We start from the raw sequence: 16,368 nt of genomic DNA, 5'->3' as shown, positions 1-16,368 counted from the left end.
GTTTTTTTTTTTTTTTTTTCACCCCCCAACATGTGTGGCATGATCTGTTTTCTCTTCCTTCCACTCCCTCAGTTATATCCTCTGAATGGGTAACACTGCCAGAAATTTAATACATTTCTAAAATATTTAGTCCATCATAGAAATTTGGAATGCTTAGTATTCCTAGACCGAATTCTATGCATAAGAAGAATGTTCTTTTCTGAATAATAATGTTTTCTTCATTTTATAGAAAGAATATCTTTATTTTCAATACAAAAATAATTAAAATATTCAGGCAATACAAATTTATTGAAAGAAAAAAAAAGCCTATGTAATCCCACTTCCCAGACAAAGCTACTGTTTACCATTTAATTCATATTCCTCTTTTGGGCTTCCCCAGTGGCTTGGTGGTAAAGGATCCACCTGACAGTGTAGGAGATGCAAGAGGCGTGGGTTCAATCCCGGGGTCAAGGGAATGGCAGCCCACTCCAGTATTCTTGCCTGCAAAATCCCATGGACAGAGGAGCCTGGCGGGCTACAGTCCATGGGGTCGCAAAACACTTGGACAGAACTGAATGACTAAACAACATTTTTTTCATGCATTTTAAATCATAGTTAAATGTATATACTGTAACATTTTGATAAATTTTTCCTAATGTTCACTCTTTGCCAGGAACTATTTGAAATGCTTTATATAGGACACTTTAAGTCTTATAAATAAAATCAACAAATCATGGACAGACATTTTTTAATGGATCATTCATTTTCTTTCTTCATAAAATTGTTGCATGGTATTCCATTGTATGAACTTACTTTAATATTTTCAGTCACGGTCATTTCGATTGCTTCTAATTTTTTGATGTTATAAATAGTTTTGAGGTTAGTGTCCTCATGTGTCTTTTTTGCATGTATACAACTGTTTCAGTGAAATTGCTTTTTGAAGGGTATGTGCACATTTTACATGTTTTATCAGTGTCCAATTTTGTTCCCCAAAGGTTATCCCTATTTATAATTTCAAGCAACAGTGTGTGAGAGGATTAGTTTCTCTCCACATTTGATACTTTTATTTTCATTCTCTTGGGAAAAAAATATTTTGTCTTAGAAATGAAGCAAATTATTTTAAGATGCTGAAATATATAACAGGATCGTTTGCTAAAAACTAATTTTGGTACTTTGCTGAGAGTCACAACTGGTGACTGTGGCATAACGCAAAAGCACTTGGGTTTGAGATCCAGCTCACTCCTACCTAGCACTCAAGACACTTCTCCAGGCCTCAGCTTTCCCTTCTGTAAAATGGGTCTAAAGTTCTCTGTCACTGAGTCACTGTGAAGTAATGAATTCTTTGATTTTAACTGGCTGTTTGGCTCCACCAGCACTTTCTAGTGGGTTCCTTTCTCAAGTCTTCATTCTCTGTGTCACTTTCTTCTTCCTTGTTCACTTCTGCCTGTCTTGAGCAGACAAGGAGAGCCAGACACGGCTGGAGATAGGATTTTAAGAGCATTTAGCACAATGTCATGTCTGAATAACATTGGAGCCATTGATTTAGAATCTGTGTGGTGGAGTAGAAGGATGCGCACTCATCTTCTGCAAGAATTCCAAAATTACAACTTGCTACTGAACAACCATCGACAGGATAATGTTAGTTCCCACCAAAAAAAGATACCCCATGTCCAGGGGCAAAGGAGAAGCCACAGCAAGATGGTAGGAGAGGCAAAATCACATTTAAAATCAAACCCCATACCCACCAGAGATCCTCGGAGGACTCAAACAAAACCTTGTGTGCACCAGGAGACCCCACAGAGGCTGAGCCAGACCTGCCTTTGAGGGTTTGAGTGTCTCCTGTGGAGGTACAGGTCAGCAGTTGCCTGCCACAGGGGCAGGAGCTCTGGGTGCAGCAGAGCTGGGTGTGGCATAAGCCCTCTAGGAGGAGGTCGCCATTAACCCCACCATAGAGCCGCCAGAACACAGGACTAGGGAAACAGACTTGGAGGGCACAAACAAAACCTTGTGCGCACCAGGACCCAGGAGAAAGGAGCAGTGACCCCGCTAGAGACTGACCCAGACTAGCCTGTGGGTGTCCAGGAGGCTCTGGCGGAGGCGTGGGTCGGCAGTGGCCTGCTGCAGGATCAGGAGCACTGAGTATGGCAGTGCATACACGGGACCTTTTGAAGGAGATCCCATTTTCTTCATTATCTTCACCATAGTTTGGCCTCAGGTCAAAAAACTGGGAGGGAACGCAGCCCTGCCCGTCAACAGAAAATTGTATTGAAGATTTATTGAGCATGGCCCCGCCCTTCGGAACAAGACCCAGATTCCCCTACAGTCAGTCTCTCCCAGCAGGAAGCTTCCATAAGCCTCTTATCCTTATCCATCAGAGGGCAGACTGAATGAAAACCACAATCACAGAAAACTAATCAAACTGATTAGACAAAGGACCACAGCCTTTGTCTAACTCAGTGAAACTATGAGCCATGCTGTTTAGGGCCACCCAAGACAGAGGGGTCGTGGTGGAGTGTTCTGACAAAACGTGGTCCACTGGAGAAGGGAATGGCAAGCCACTTCAGTATTCTTGCCTTGAGAACCCCATGAACAGTATGAAAAGGCAAAAAGATATGACACTGAAAGATGAACTCCCCAGGTCAGTAGGTACCCAATATGCTGCTGGAGATCAGTGGAGAAATAAATCCAGAAAGAATGAAGGGACAGAACCAAAGCAAAAACAACACCCAGTTGTGGATGTGACTGGTGACAGAAGTAAAGTCTGATGCTGTAAAGAACAATATTGCGTAGGAACCTGGAATGTTAGGTCCATGAATCAAAGTAAATTGGAAGTGGTCGAATAGGAGATGGCAAGAGTGAACACTGACATTTTAGGAATCAGTGAACTAAAATGGACCAGAATCAGTTCAGTTCAGTCGCTCAGTCAAGTCTGACTTTTTGCAACCCCATGGACTGCAGCACGCCAGGCCTCCCTGTCCATCACCAACTCCCAGAGTTTACTCAAACTCATGTCCTTTGAGTCAGTGATGCCATCCAACCATCTCATCCTCTGTTGTCCCCATCTCCTCCCACCTTCAACCTCTCCCATCATCAGGGTCTTTGGATGGCATCACTGACTTTATGGACATGAATTTGAGCAAGCGCCGGGGGTTGGTGATGGACAGGGAGGCCTGGCGTGCTGCAGTCCATGGGGTCGCAAAGAGTCGGACACGACAGAGTGACTGAACTGAACTGATAAACTTGTCACTTTGTGGTTGGCAAGGCAAGCTCTTTATCAGGCTTAGTGAATGGGACAGGGAAGCATGAAAAAGTGGCCCATGTTCTGCTGTTAATCAAGATACTGACCTAAAATTACAGTTTAGATGAAGCTGATCCAGTGGTCCAGGTCACGCAAAAGAGTGCATGGCTGTGGTGCCCGTGTTTCATGTCGCCTTATTCATCACCATTTGTGCCCAACTTTGGGCTGGAGGTTGTGACGGTGAGGACTGGGTGCTGGACCGCTTGAGGGAGGGGTGGTGCTTACTCTTGTTGCTCAGTCGCTCAGTCGAGTCTGACTCTTGAACTGCATGAACTGCAGCACACCACGCTTGTCCATCACTATCTTCTGGAGCTTGCTCAAAGTCACGTCCATAGAGTCGGTGATGCCATCCAACCATCTCATCTTCTGTCACCCCCTTCTCCTCCTGCCCTCAATCTTTCCCAGCATCAGGGTCTTTTCCAATGAGTCAGCTCTTCACATGAGGTGGTCAAAGTATTGGAGCTTCAGCTTCAGCATCAGTCCTTCCAATGAATATTCAGGGTTGATTTCCTTTAGAATGGACTGGTCTGATCTCCTTGCAGTCCAAGGGACTCTCAAGAGTCTTCTCCAACACCACAGTTCCTTGTGGTATAATAGGGATGTGCTCAGAGTTGTGAAGAAGAAGGCTGAGGAAGAGAGGCAATATCATTTGTCCCGATTTCCATCTGAATATTTTTGCTGAGAGCAAAGGAAGGGGAGTTTGGGAAGGAATGACCCATCCACCGTTCTGGTCGGGAGGACCTGTGTGGGCTCAGGTGTTAGTAGCCTCATGTTTTAGTAGCCTCACAAGGTCCTGCAGAGGGAAACTTCTGCAAGATCATTTCAGTGTTGGGGTAGGGGTCATCAGGGGACCCCTGCCATGCCAGAGCTGTCACCCCAGACAAGGGGAGAGCTTGAGTACCTGTCTGGGCTCATGGGTAATAGTCACCTCAGTTTGGGGATCAGATGTGACGTCACCACTACCCTTCAGCCTGAAGCCATCATTGAGCCATCTCAAAGGTTTGAACCAGGGTATCATTGTGTTTAAAGAAGTCTCTCCTGTTACCTAATGAGCCAGGTTCCACTGCTCGCTGCTTTACAAAATCAGTTCTCACAGATGTTGATAGAAAGGAAAGGTACCTTTGACCAGAATGCCAGCAATCTGGGGAGATGGTTGACTCACTGTTCCCCCAAAACCCACCTCTGAAGATTCAGCTAAGCCTTGAAAGCTTTTAGAGGGAAACAAGGAAGTAACCTGAGTTAATCACTAAGATGGGGGTCAGAGTCCTCACCATCCCCCCATATGCACACTTGTGTGCAGCCTTGTCGACTCCTTGTGGTCTTCCTCTAGATGTTATCTTGGTCACACAGTTATTTCTGAAGATTACTGAAGGCGAAGCTAGGGCAGAGATCTGCTTCGTTAATTACTTATTCTTCATTCCTACTTCTTTGATCAACAGAAACCACCAACATGTTAGGCAGAGTATTATTTATCTATCAATAGATCTGAAAACTGTGTTCGGGCCAGAGATGAGTAGGTCATGGGGATGCTGGGTTTAAAAGTTAGTTACAATGTCGCTTTGCTAAAGTGACAAGAAAAGGGGCTTCCTGCTGAGCGCGGTTTCCTGCAAAAAGCTGAGAGAACCATCTAGCAGTGAAGCTCAGTGACTCAGCTGTTAAGGTGGACAGGCAGGATGAAATAGATGCTTCCAAATCTAGGGACTTCACGTGGCACTGAAGGGGAAAAGCAGGTCTGGCAGGGCCTTGCACCAGCTGCACCAGTCTCTTGGGCCAGAATACAGTTATCTCAGGAGAAAAGTTTTGGGCCCTGCAATTAAACAGAAAGTGTTTCTCTTGAAAGCAGTCAGCTGACTGAGTTCTGGCCCTGTCATCTCCCAGGAGTGTGGCTTTGGGCAAGGGCACTGCTCACCGGGGCATGTGCTCAGGGTCTCACTGAGACCCTCAGAGGCCACACCTGGCACCCTTCCACTCCACTGGAGACTGTCAGGAAGGTTGTAAGCAGGGCAGTGTGGGCATTTCTGTTCCATGGGGTGGTCCTCACGGCAGTGTAGACAGCAGTCCACGCAGCATCCAGGGCCCATCACTGCCCCCTCCTACCTCGGGTGACAGCTCAGGTGTGAAGAAACAAGATCCACAGGGGGCAGGTGGAGGAGTTCCTCTAGCTTAAAAGCCGCGTGTCCCACAGGAGCCAGTATTTCCTGGGACAGCTCCATCTGCCTAACTTCTAGGGTTCCCGCAAGACTTGGGCCCGATCGGTAGTCATAGCACTCAGAGAAGTCCAAAATGATGGTGGCCTCCAACAGGCATTTATTCTTCATTTACAGCTGTTGTCTGTCCAGTTGTGGTGTAACTATCCAGGGTCATTTTTATCATGAGCAGTGTTGCTTAGTAACATAGCTGACATTCTATCTTTATCAAGTTTCCAGGGGAAACAGAGATAGAAGGTCAACGCAAGGTCAAATTCTCATGCAGAAAGGGAAAGGTTTTGTTAATCCTTTCCCAACATCAAGTCACCTCACTTGGCAGAGATTCAATATGTTAATCTGTGAAGCAGCAACAGGCTCCCCTAGCCCTGGTGATGGGAGAAAGTCAGATATAAAGTGTTTGTTTCCTCCTTTTTTGTAGAATTCAGTTCAAGTTTTCTTTCCTTGTCTCTTCTGTTGGTTGAAGACGTTTGTATGTAGGGTGTGACTTGTTTCCTAATAGCTGGAGTTTATTGGCATCGTGCTCATTTACGTGGCTTGAAACAGTTAATGCCTTCTGATCTTAGTGTTGTGGAGTCAGCTGGTTTGCTGTTAACGGTGCCCTTTCACAGGTCAGAGGGTGGAGGTTATGGCTCCTGCACTAAAGGCAGGTTTCATTTTTCTAGTTTGCATCTCACACCCTGGTTCCCTCTTGTTCTAAACAAATTATCGACGTTGCCTAATTGAAGAGATGAGAAGTCCTAAAACACACGGCCTCTCTCCAGAAGAGTACCTCCACAGTGGCATTTTTACGCTCCAACATGTGTATGCAGATGGCCCCGGTGTGATGGGGGAGGGACCAAGCCCCACGTGGTCTCTCTGTTAAGTCCGAGGTGAACAGCTCACGTCCCATGGTCTGGTGGGACCGTGAATTCAAGACTCCATCATTCCTCAAGGTCTGATGAATGGGCCTCCGGCACCAGCATCCTTTGAGGTCGTTGCTTAAGAGAGAAATCCTGAAGCTTTACAAACCTAGTCCTTCTAGGTCAGATTTCTGAGTTAGAGTCGGAAAGTCTGGATTTTACACCCTTATCCTTCTTACATCACTGAAGTTTGAGAACCTCTCTCTTAGGGGGAATTCATGGTCCCCTTTGTCGGGCAATTAAAGGGCAAGCTACCTTCTAACTGCCCTGCAATTGTCAGCAACTACTTTGTTGTGTGTTGTTAATAGGTAATAGAGATGAACACAGGAAGACACCCAGACTAATGCCTAGCATATAGCAGGAGCTCAGTTCATTGGGAACCATTTACACTGGCATTGCAGGATCTCAGTTCCCTTATTAGCGCTCAAAGCCGTGAAGCAAGAGGTCTTCACCACTGGATCACCAGGAAAGTCTTCAAATGTAGCTAAAAACACATGGTCTTAGTACTTGCTAACACATTTGAATATCACTTTATAGTATGCAGGACACTTTTATGTAATTAGAATTATTTGATGTGCGTGCTTTTTATTGTACACGTATTCACGTTTAGTCTTAGGAGTCAGCACCTTATACTTGTAGACCTACCTACTTGCACAGGGTCTTTGGATCTTTTGATTTCTTGCTATTGCCTCACTAATCTCTAGTGAAGTTCTTAATTTAGAAAAAAAAAAATCATTCAATGCTCCCTTGTTTCAGTTGAGCTAATGGAAAATAAGGAGATGGATTTGGATCCCAGACTTCGGTTGGAAATATAAAAAGGAGAGTTGCCCCTGTGGAATCTAGATACAGTAACAGAGGGAACTCAGGGCAAGGAGGTGGTCACAGGGAGCCGTTGGCTCATCCGCTCTCTGCGTGGAGAATCATCTTCTGGCTCTTTGTCTGCCTGCACTTGGAGAGTCTGGTGTTACTTGGTGAGTATAAGACATGTAAGTCTTATAAGAGTATAGGACATGTACTCATATATGTCTGGTGAGAGGAAGGGTGAGTGCCAGCAGGACCACCTGGGGAGGAGCCTTTTTGGTGCTCCTTCCTTCACATGCTCCGTGCTCGCTTCGGTCCTGCACCTCTAGCATTAAACTAAAGTCAGACCTGAAGGTGAAAGCACTCTGTCTGGCCACCTTCGGGAGCTGTTTTCTTGATCTACTGTGTAATTCAGAAGAGCCTTCAAAGGAGGAGACGCATCAGTCCCTCCAAAGTGTCAAACTAATAATACTCGAGCCATCGTTTTTGCAGGGAGAAGAGTAAGAAGGATGTAACCATGTTTGTTTTTCTCTAAATATGGATGTGTTTCAAAGCCATGCGTGAGCTCATGGTTCTGCTATACATCCTTCCTCAAAAATACTATAAACCTGGATTTTTGTTACAGAATGAATGAGTCGAGAAAAAGAAAAGAAACCATTTAGGAAGATGAAAGATCTATTTGATTGGTCTTGTGTCAGGAACCGAAAATAACTGGTGGATGTTCATCTGATCTTCAGGTGATGAATTTCAGTATTTCTTTCGCTTCCATCTGCTGTGTGGAAAGTGTCACACACACACAAATTCAATTTAATTTCAAGGATCATTGGTAAGGAAAAGTATTTATGTTTCTGGGGGCTCCCCTGGTCATTTTTATCCAGGTGTCATCTGCAGCCAGGGCTTAGTTTAGTTGTTCATTTAATGTTTTTCTTTTTTAGAAAAATATTTTCCTTCACCAAGTTAGGTATTTGACAGTGTTTATTAACATGAAAAGATAAATATGAGTAGGGATAAATGAGATTAACTTTTCTATGAGCATATGGGGACTGTATTCACAATGCACAGTATAAGAAGAGAATGCTGGTTAGAACAGGGACTGTTCCTGAACAGTAAAACTTTGACAGCTTGGGACTTCCTTGGTGGTGCAATGGCTAAGACTCTGTGCTCCCAATGCAGGGGGCCCAGGTTCCATCCCTGGTCAGAGAACTAGATCCCACATGCCGCAGCTAAAAAGATCCCGTGTGCCGTGACTAACGCCCGGTACAGCCAAATAAATACATATTAAAAACAAAAGCCTTGACAGCTCATGTAGCTGCACCAACTAGGTGAGGAGTTCCTTGTGAACACATGTGGCTGCCTCTGTGCTGAGGACGTGGCATCCTCAGGCCTAAATGAACCTGACAGATAAAATGCCTCTTTCTTAGCAGCAGCTTGCTGTCTGCAAGCTTCTGAGTCTGTGCATTTCATTAGGATTCCATCACATGTCAGAGAACCGTCTTCCGATGAGGGTGTCAACTGAGGATAATTGGGAACATTTGTCTCCAGCGTAATGGTCACAGTCCATCTCTGCTGTGGTGGAAGTGATGCATGGGCCATCAGCCGGTGCCACCCCATGGAGATAAATGGTTGTGCCACACAGCGGCTTATGCCAAGGCATTGTGGGCACAGTTTACATTCTTAGTGTCCCAGGACCTCCTGCCATCAACGGTGGCAGCCGTGTCAATTCATGGGATTGGCAAGGCTCCCCAGACTTAGTGGAGATTCCAGATATCTTTTCAGTGAAATCTCTTATTCGAGATTTCCATCAGCGGCCTGTCCTACTTCATTCATAAGAGCAAAGGTCAAGAAGCCCTCTCCATATCTGAGGCTCCCTCCGCCTTTTGCAAAATGGGAGAATCAGAGCATTTTTATGAAAGATGAAAAGGAGTAGGCAATCAGGGATCCGTAATAACTCACCTTGAATAAAGCAAGGATACAGAAAAAAGTCCTTTAGCTCAGAATAGTCCAGGACAGTGAGTCTCTGCTGCCCCCTACTGCCCAGGTTTTGTATCGTGTTCGAGTCTAGGGGGAGGGTGACTCTAGACTGTCTCAACATTTTCTTCCAGACAGAGTCTTCCAACCAGTTGTTCTCACAGTTTTGTAGAATGTATGAGGACTGAATAAAACTCACATCGTGGCGTGATCAGATTGCTGTGGTAAGGTGGGAAAGCTTCCTCTCCAGTGGTGAGGAGCTGACAGCAGGCAGCACTGAAGTCAGTCTCCGCAAGGATGTCCACTCTCGCCCTCCAGTGGGCCACCAGCTGGTGGATTCAAGACTCAGGATTCGCCCTAAGGATAAGGGTCTTTGAAGGTACTTGCTGCTTTTTGCTGCAAGAAAAGTTATGCTAGATTTGGCTCCAGTTTTAAGAGGTGGGGAATTCCAGCCAGACTGTACAGTATGGAGTAATAGTCCCCCCCTTCTTATTTGGCTGCATATTCGTGTACTTGAAACTCTTCCATCTGTTCAGCACGTGTTCAGGTGCCTCCTCTGTCTTGGGCATCACGCTAGTAACTGAAAATTTGAAAGTGAAAAAGCAGACAATGATGCTTGCCTTCATGGAACCAACAGTCTGGTAGAAGAGACAGCTGTTACACATAGCCCAGGTGGCCTCATCACGCCGTGTGATACTGGCTCTTGAGAAGAAGAGAAGAGCTATGAGGAAGAGTGTAGGAAGAATAAACCTAAGTCTCTGGATTAGGCAGAACCTCATCAGAGTGTGAGACCCAGAGAGATGTTCTTTGCTCAGAACATCCATTCACCCACTCAACAGTTAGGAACAAAGATGTTATAGGGAACAATCTCATGGAGAGGGACCTGTTTTATGGAAAGAGACCGGTTTCCTTTTAGAAATGGTCTGTATACTGGACCAGCTTTTTTTCTCCCTCTAGCCACAGAGGGCAGGGCTTCCCTGGCACTAAAGAATCTGCCTACAGTGCAGGAGACCCGGGTTTGATCCCTGGGTCAGGAAGATCCCCTGGAGAAGGGAATGGAACCTACTCCAGTATGTTTGCCTGGGAAATCCCATGGACAGAGGAGCCTGGCGGGCTACGGTCCATGGGGTCGTAGAGTCCGACACGACTGAGTGACTAACACACACAGTCACAGAGGGCAGAAATAAAAAAAGACAAGGAGGCAAACTTGGGTTTCATTTTAAAAACAAAAAAGTTTTTCACTCTTGTCTTCTCACAGTTGAAAAGGCTGTCTGGGGTATAGGGAGTCCCCTGACTCCAGGGCAACAGATATGGAGGCTAAGTCATCACTCCCTAAGGTTCCTAAGGAGGATTCCTTACATTAGCAGGTAGATTGGAACAGATCCTCCCTAAGATCCCTTGAAAAGAGAGGATTTGATGATCCTAGGCAAAGGGTAAAGTTGGTGTGATTTTAGTAGGTCCTAGAGGGGCCTGGTAGTGACACATGCTCCCCCACAGTTGTTGGGGTTTCCAAAGCCCCACCTTTGGATTGGTTCCATTGAAGATCTCCATTCATCCCAGCCATATGCTTTATTCTTCATGCTGCTTACCCTTTAGGGTTCATTAGTGAGCAAAAGTTGCATTCATGCAGATAACAGCCTGTATGTGATTTGCGATGACTTCCATTACTCCATTCACATACTTGGGGAAGATTTCTCCCTTAACTTCAGATACATTGGCCAAACTCATGTTCTGAGGCCATCAGAGAGGCCACAGACGAGGATCCCTGCCAGATGGAAATAGCTGTGACCACCGAGTGAGAAGTTACGGGTGCTTGGTTTTAGCCACCTAACATTGAACTCATTTCCGTTTCTTTGCCCTCTGCTGCTGCTGCTGCTGCTAAGTCACTTCAGTCGTGTCCGACTCTGTGTGACCCCATAGACAGACAGCAGGCATCAGGCTCCCCCATCCCTGGGATTCTCCAGGCAAGAACACTGGAGTGGGTTGCCATTGCCTTCTCCAATGCATGAAAGTGAAGTCGCTCAGTCATGTCCAACTCTTAGTGACTCCATGGACTGCAGCCTACCAGGCTCTTCCATCCCTCTGCTGAGACAGAAGATAGAAGGTGTCCCTGCACAATTGTTTTTTAAAGCCTATTTTATGTATGTGCTGTAGGGGGCAGCATTCATTAGGGAAAGCCAGAGACAGAGTCTACCTTCTAGGAAGAACCTGAGCCCTGTTTGTTAAGAATTCTGTGCACCTGAGACTCATTCTGTCCTGTTCATGCACAAATGAGGCTCTGGCCCTTTGGTAATAAACCTCCTTAGCCAGCCAGGATTACTTTGCTTCATACTAAATTCATCTGGTCTCAAGTGAGTACCCCTGGGGGCAGAGTGACTTTTCCACGTAGGACTCAAGTGCTTGGGTGAGGAGTCTAACCCAGATTGCCTGACTCCAAGCTTTTGCTCTTTTAGCCAAGTTCAGAGCAATTTTGGTCTCGAAACCCTCCCATCAGAAATAGTGATTGTTTCCCCAGGAGCATCTTCAAATGCATGTGGGATCTAAACCTTGTGGGAGTGAATCTTTTTCGGGACGTTAGCCTTGATCAGGTTGGTGAAGCAGGTTCTGACTGGTTGGACTCCTATCTCCTCTGGCCCTAAAAGTTCTGGTTTCAAATAATAGCTATTATTGCTTGCAAGCCTATAGGTCGATGGGTCAGCTCTGTTGAGGCGTTATTAGGCTCTGGTGATCCTGGTGGGGCTTGCTCCCACGTCTGAGGCCACCTGGCTGGTGTTTGTGGTGCTGGCTGGGTTATACTGGCCTTGGCTGAGCCAAACCAACTTTCTCTGCTGGTCTCTCGTCCTCCAGCAGGCTGTCCTGGCTGTTCCATGATGGTGGGCAAGTTCTGAGACAGGGTCGACGTGTGCAAGGCCCTTTGATGCCTAAGCTCTGAAAAACAACTTCAGTTCTCTTCTGCTTCACTCTGTTGGCCAAAGCAGGCCACCCAGTCTACCCAGGTGCATGAAGGAGGAGATGCTCTGAAATCACCTTGCAAAACATACAGGATCCAGAGAGGGTTGGAGACCTAAGGCTGTCTTTGCAGTCAATCTCCCACACTATATAAGTTGAAGTATATAAGTTTTAATGTGTGTGTGTATATATATATAAAGACACACATATAAATATGTATATATTTATCTATTGATATTAATTAGATTGATTTGACTTGTCGAGGTAACTTATACTGCAATCACAAGAAAATACATGTATAATATCATATATAAAACGAGTCGCCAGTCCAGGTTTGATGCATGATACTGGATGCTTGGGGCTGGTGCACTGGGACGACCCAGAGGGAAGGTATAGGGAGGGAGGAGGGAGGAGGGTTCAGGATGGGGAACACATGTATACCTGTGGCGGATTCATGTTGATACATGCAAAAACAATACAATATTTTAAAGTTAAAAAATAAAATAAAATTAAAAAATAAATAAAAATAAAAACAAAACAAATAAAAAAAAAGAAAGAAAATGAGAATACGGTGACCTCATTGAAGGTAAAGCTGAGGGCACGCAGTTCTGCAAACTCTCAGGGAGGAGAGTGGCTGAAGCATCCTTGGTTATTTAGTCCCATGGAAATTCTCTCTGACCAGCAGACACAAGCCATTCACTGCAAGGATGAAAGCTGCCTTACTTTATGAGACCCCCCCCTTTGCCCACAGTAGAAACTACCTGTGAAGTAACAGCCTAAGCCTGTTCTCAGGCCTCTGGGATCCCTGATCTTCAGATCCCCTTGCTCCTCTGCTTTCTCTTTTCCATACCAACTGGCACAAGTTGTCACATAAGGAAGATGGTCTAAATGTCAGCCTGGGATGCAAGACACCGGGAGTCTGGCCCTAGCAAATCCTCTTGATGGCTGTGTGACTTTGATGGCTTCTTCAACATCTCTAAACTTCTAGTTCTTCAGCTCTAAGATGGAAGAAAGAATGGCACCAACTGCAAAGTTATTGAGAGGATTACCAGAGCTAAAACTTAGGGGGGAAAACACCCTGAATTATGGATATAATGATCACTGAATGTGTGAAGTCATGAAAGTCACGAATGACTTCAAGGGGCAGAGTAATGGCAGTGGCTGAACTGAGAACTCCAGAGAGCCGGTTCTTCATGCCTGGTCTGTTGCTTAGGATCAAAAGTCTAAAGCCCCCTCATAGAACCTCTTCCTGCTTAGCTACATCTCCATGGTGAAGGATGTTTCTGAAAACCAAGGGACCAAGAAACACGCAGTACCCTTCCCTGAAAGAACCGCTTGTTAGCAAATGAACTCTTGTCATAGCTTGGTGAATATTTACCTGGTTCTCTTTTGGTCCTGGTATCTTAGAAATATAGTCTATTGATTCTTTAAATCCCCCCACTGCCACTCATTGAAGGAGGGGCAATTTAAGACAAAATTACTGATTTAGACAAGCAGGCACATTGGAAGAAACATTCATTAGGTTGCCTGTTTCTTTCTTTTTAAATAAATTGACTACTAAAAAAGGGAAAGAAGATACATCTTTCAGCAGAGTTTTAAGCAAAAGGACATTAGCCAACTTAATAATACTCCTCTAAAACAACTTTAAAGGTCATGATGGATGATTTTTGCAGACTGTTTTGGAACAAAGGACCCTTGGATCGGTAAAGGATTTCTTGCTGAATGTGATTCTGTTTTTCCTTTTGTTTATCCATCAGTCTGGGTCGTCTGATCATCTTAATGCATCTAAAACAGCAGTTTGAAATAACCTGCTGCCCTGCTCCTGGGAGCCAGTGACTGAGACATCTTTGGAGAATAAGAAGAAAGACATTATAGCTGAACTAGTGACAACCCAAGGAGAGGAGTGGAACTCAGAGCCTGGGCTCCCTTCTGTCCAGGCATGCCAAGATTCCATGGCTGTAGCCTTGGGGTGTCCATCAGCCTTAGTGGTCACATCTTGGCAACCAAAGTAGCTGCTGCTGGCCGGAAATCGATCAGGACTGTTCACGCTCATTAAGGAGTCCCTCAGTTCAGCCCCTGGCATGAAACACTTCAGAAATCATCAAACAGCTGAGGTAGAAGCTAGATTCCTTGAAGCGCTTCCAAAGGCTTTGGCATATCTGCCTTTTGGATGAACTTCACTAAACAGAAAGCTTTTCAGGTTTGGGTCCTGGCCGGGGGAGCTCCCTGGGCACCCGGCATAACACTGAGGTGGTGGGGGAAGGTGTGAGGAGGAGGTTGGCTCTTCCTGGCACACCACTCTCTCCCTCCCTCCCTTCCCAACTCCTCCGTATTCCTCCCCCTGCCCGGCCCCTCCACCACCACCCCGCCTCCCCTTACCTCTTTCTCACCTTCACTCTCCATCTGCAAAGATAACTTTTCAACACTTGAAGAAACAAGCATTTCGGAGACACTGGGTTAAGGAGCAAATACCTGGGTATCCTTGGAGTTAGCACTGTCCAACAGAACTCTCTGCAGTGATGGTGGTATTTCACATCTGTGCTGTCTAATGTGATAGCCACGAGCTACAGGGGGCTGTTAAGCACTTGAACTGTGGCTGCTGAGAATTGAGGAACTGAAGTTTTAGTATATCCACTGTTAATCATTTGGACGCCCACATGCGGTTAGCAGCTACACTGCAAGCACCTCTCTGGGTTCTAGTTCACGGAGCCACCAGAGGGTCTGCTGCTGAAGTGCATCGTGAGAGAATGGCTTTCTAGTCACAGAAGATCATCGTATGAGTCCAGTTATGTGAAATGTCCAGAGTAAGCAGGTCTATAGCAACAGAGAGTAGCTGTGTGGTTGCCCGGGCTTAGGGATCAGGGTGGAGGCAAACAGGGGGCGTGGAGAGTGACTATTCATAGATTCAGACTTCCTTTTTGCTATAATAAAATGTTTCAAGATTAGTTGCACGACTTCATAAGCATACTAAAAACCAGTGACTTACACACTTTTAGTGGGTAAATATAAAGATCATGAATTATGTCTCTCTAGAGGGTAGGCTACCCACTCCTGTATTCATGGGCTTCCCTGGTGGCTCAGATGGTAAAGAATCCACCTGCAATGTGGGAGATTTGGGTTCGATCCCTGGGTTGGGAAGATCCCCTGGATGAGGGCATGGCAACCCACTCCAGTATTCTTGCCTAGAGAATCCCCATGGACAGAGGAGCCTGGAGGGCTACAGTCCATGGGGTCGCAAAGAGTAAGACACAACTGAGTGACTAAGCACACAAAGTGGCTTTTTAAGAAACGGCTTCCTTTCTTTCCACATTCGAGCAGGCGTTCTGACCACAGCTCTGCTCCTGCTCGGTGGGTTTTGTTGTTAAGCACCTTCCCCTTCCTGGGCCTGTTTGCCCTCAATAAAATAAGGGTATTGCCTTTGCCACCAGGGTAAAGCAGAAGAGATTTCCCAGTCCTCTTTTCCCTGTATCTATTTAGCTTTAATCCAGGTCAGAGGGGCTGATCCCTGGGACAGAGAATGAGCCCCCACCTTCTAAGAACCCAGTTCCAGAAGCTCCCCCAGTTTCAGGAGAGCCCCAGACAGTGAGCCAAGCTTTGAGGTGGGTAGCAGAACAGCCTGCTCTGTCTCTTCTCTCTGGAACCACAATGTAGAAAGCTTTTGGTTGCTGGAGTAGGAATTTTAAGTCATGGCTGAGATATTTATCTTTCTGCCTTTGATCCAGATAAAAGCCGATGGTAACTTTGAGTTGTCATTTGATCTAATGCACAGGAACAGGTTTCCGTACCCTCGGCGAGTGCACAGATTCCCCGGGGGCAAGGAGAGATTCCTGGTTGTGAAATGCCCAGCAGCTTTCCATGGTCTGTGGTTAGAGGAGCCTGTGGTGTCTCTGGGAAGTCCATTTCTTCAGGTGCAGGCTTGTGCTGGTCTTTTTCTTCTCCCACCTCTCATGTGGGCTTTTGTAAAACTGGCCTGTCAAAGTGTCTAAAATCAGAGACAGGAGAGGAAGTAATTGTTATCTTCCTCTGCCTCCTCTTCATTGCTGTCAGAAAGCCTTACCTGAGTGTCAGCAAGCAGCTGTTACAAAGGCCTGCCTTATAAATAACTCCGGGGCCTGCTTTTGGTGTAGGTGAGACGGTGGACTACGAACAGAAAAGGACCTCTTAACAATTGTCATGAAGATAACAGTCGGGGCAGCTGCTGGGTTTTCAGGTTTTCTTCTGTGCCTGTGAGTGTTTTAGGTACTTTGCATGCATAGCTTCATTCAAT

The sequence above is a fragment of the Bison bison genome, unplaced genomic scaffold, assembly GCF_000754665.1.
Source record: "Bison bison bison isolate TAMUID 2011002044 unplaced genomic scaffold, Bison_UMD1.0 scf7180017864388, whole genome shotgun sequence".
Taxonomy (NCBI): Eukaryota; Metazoa; Chordata; class Mammalia; order Artiodactyla; family Bovidae; genus Bison; species Bison bison.
This window is presented reverse-complemented; position numbering follows the sequence as displayed.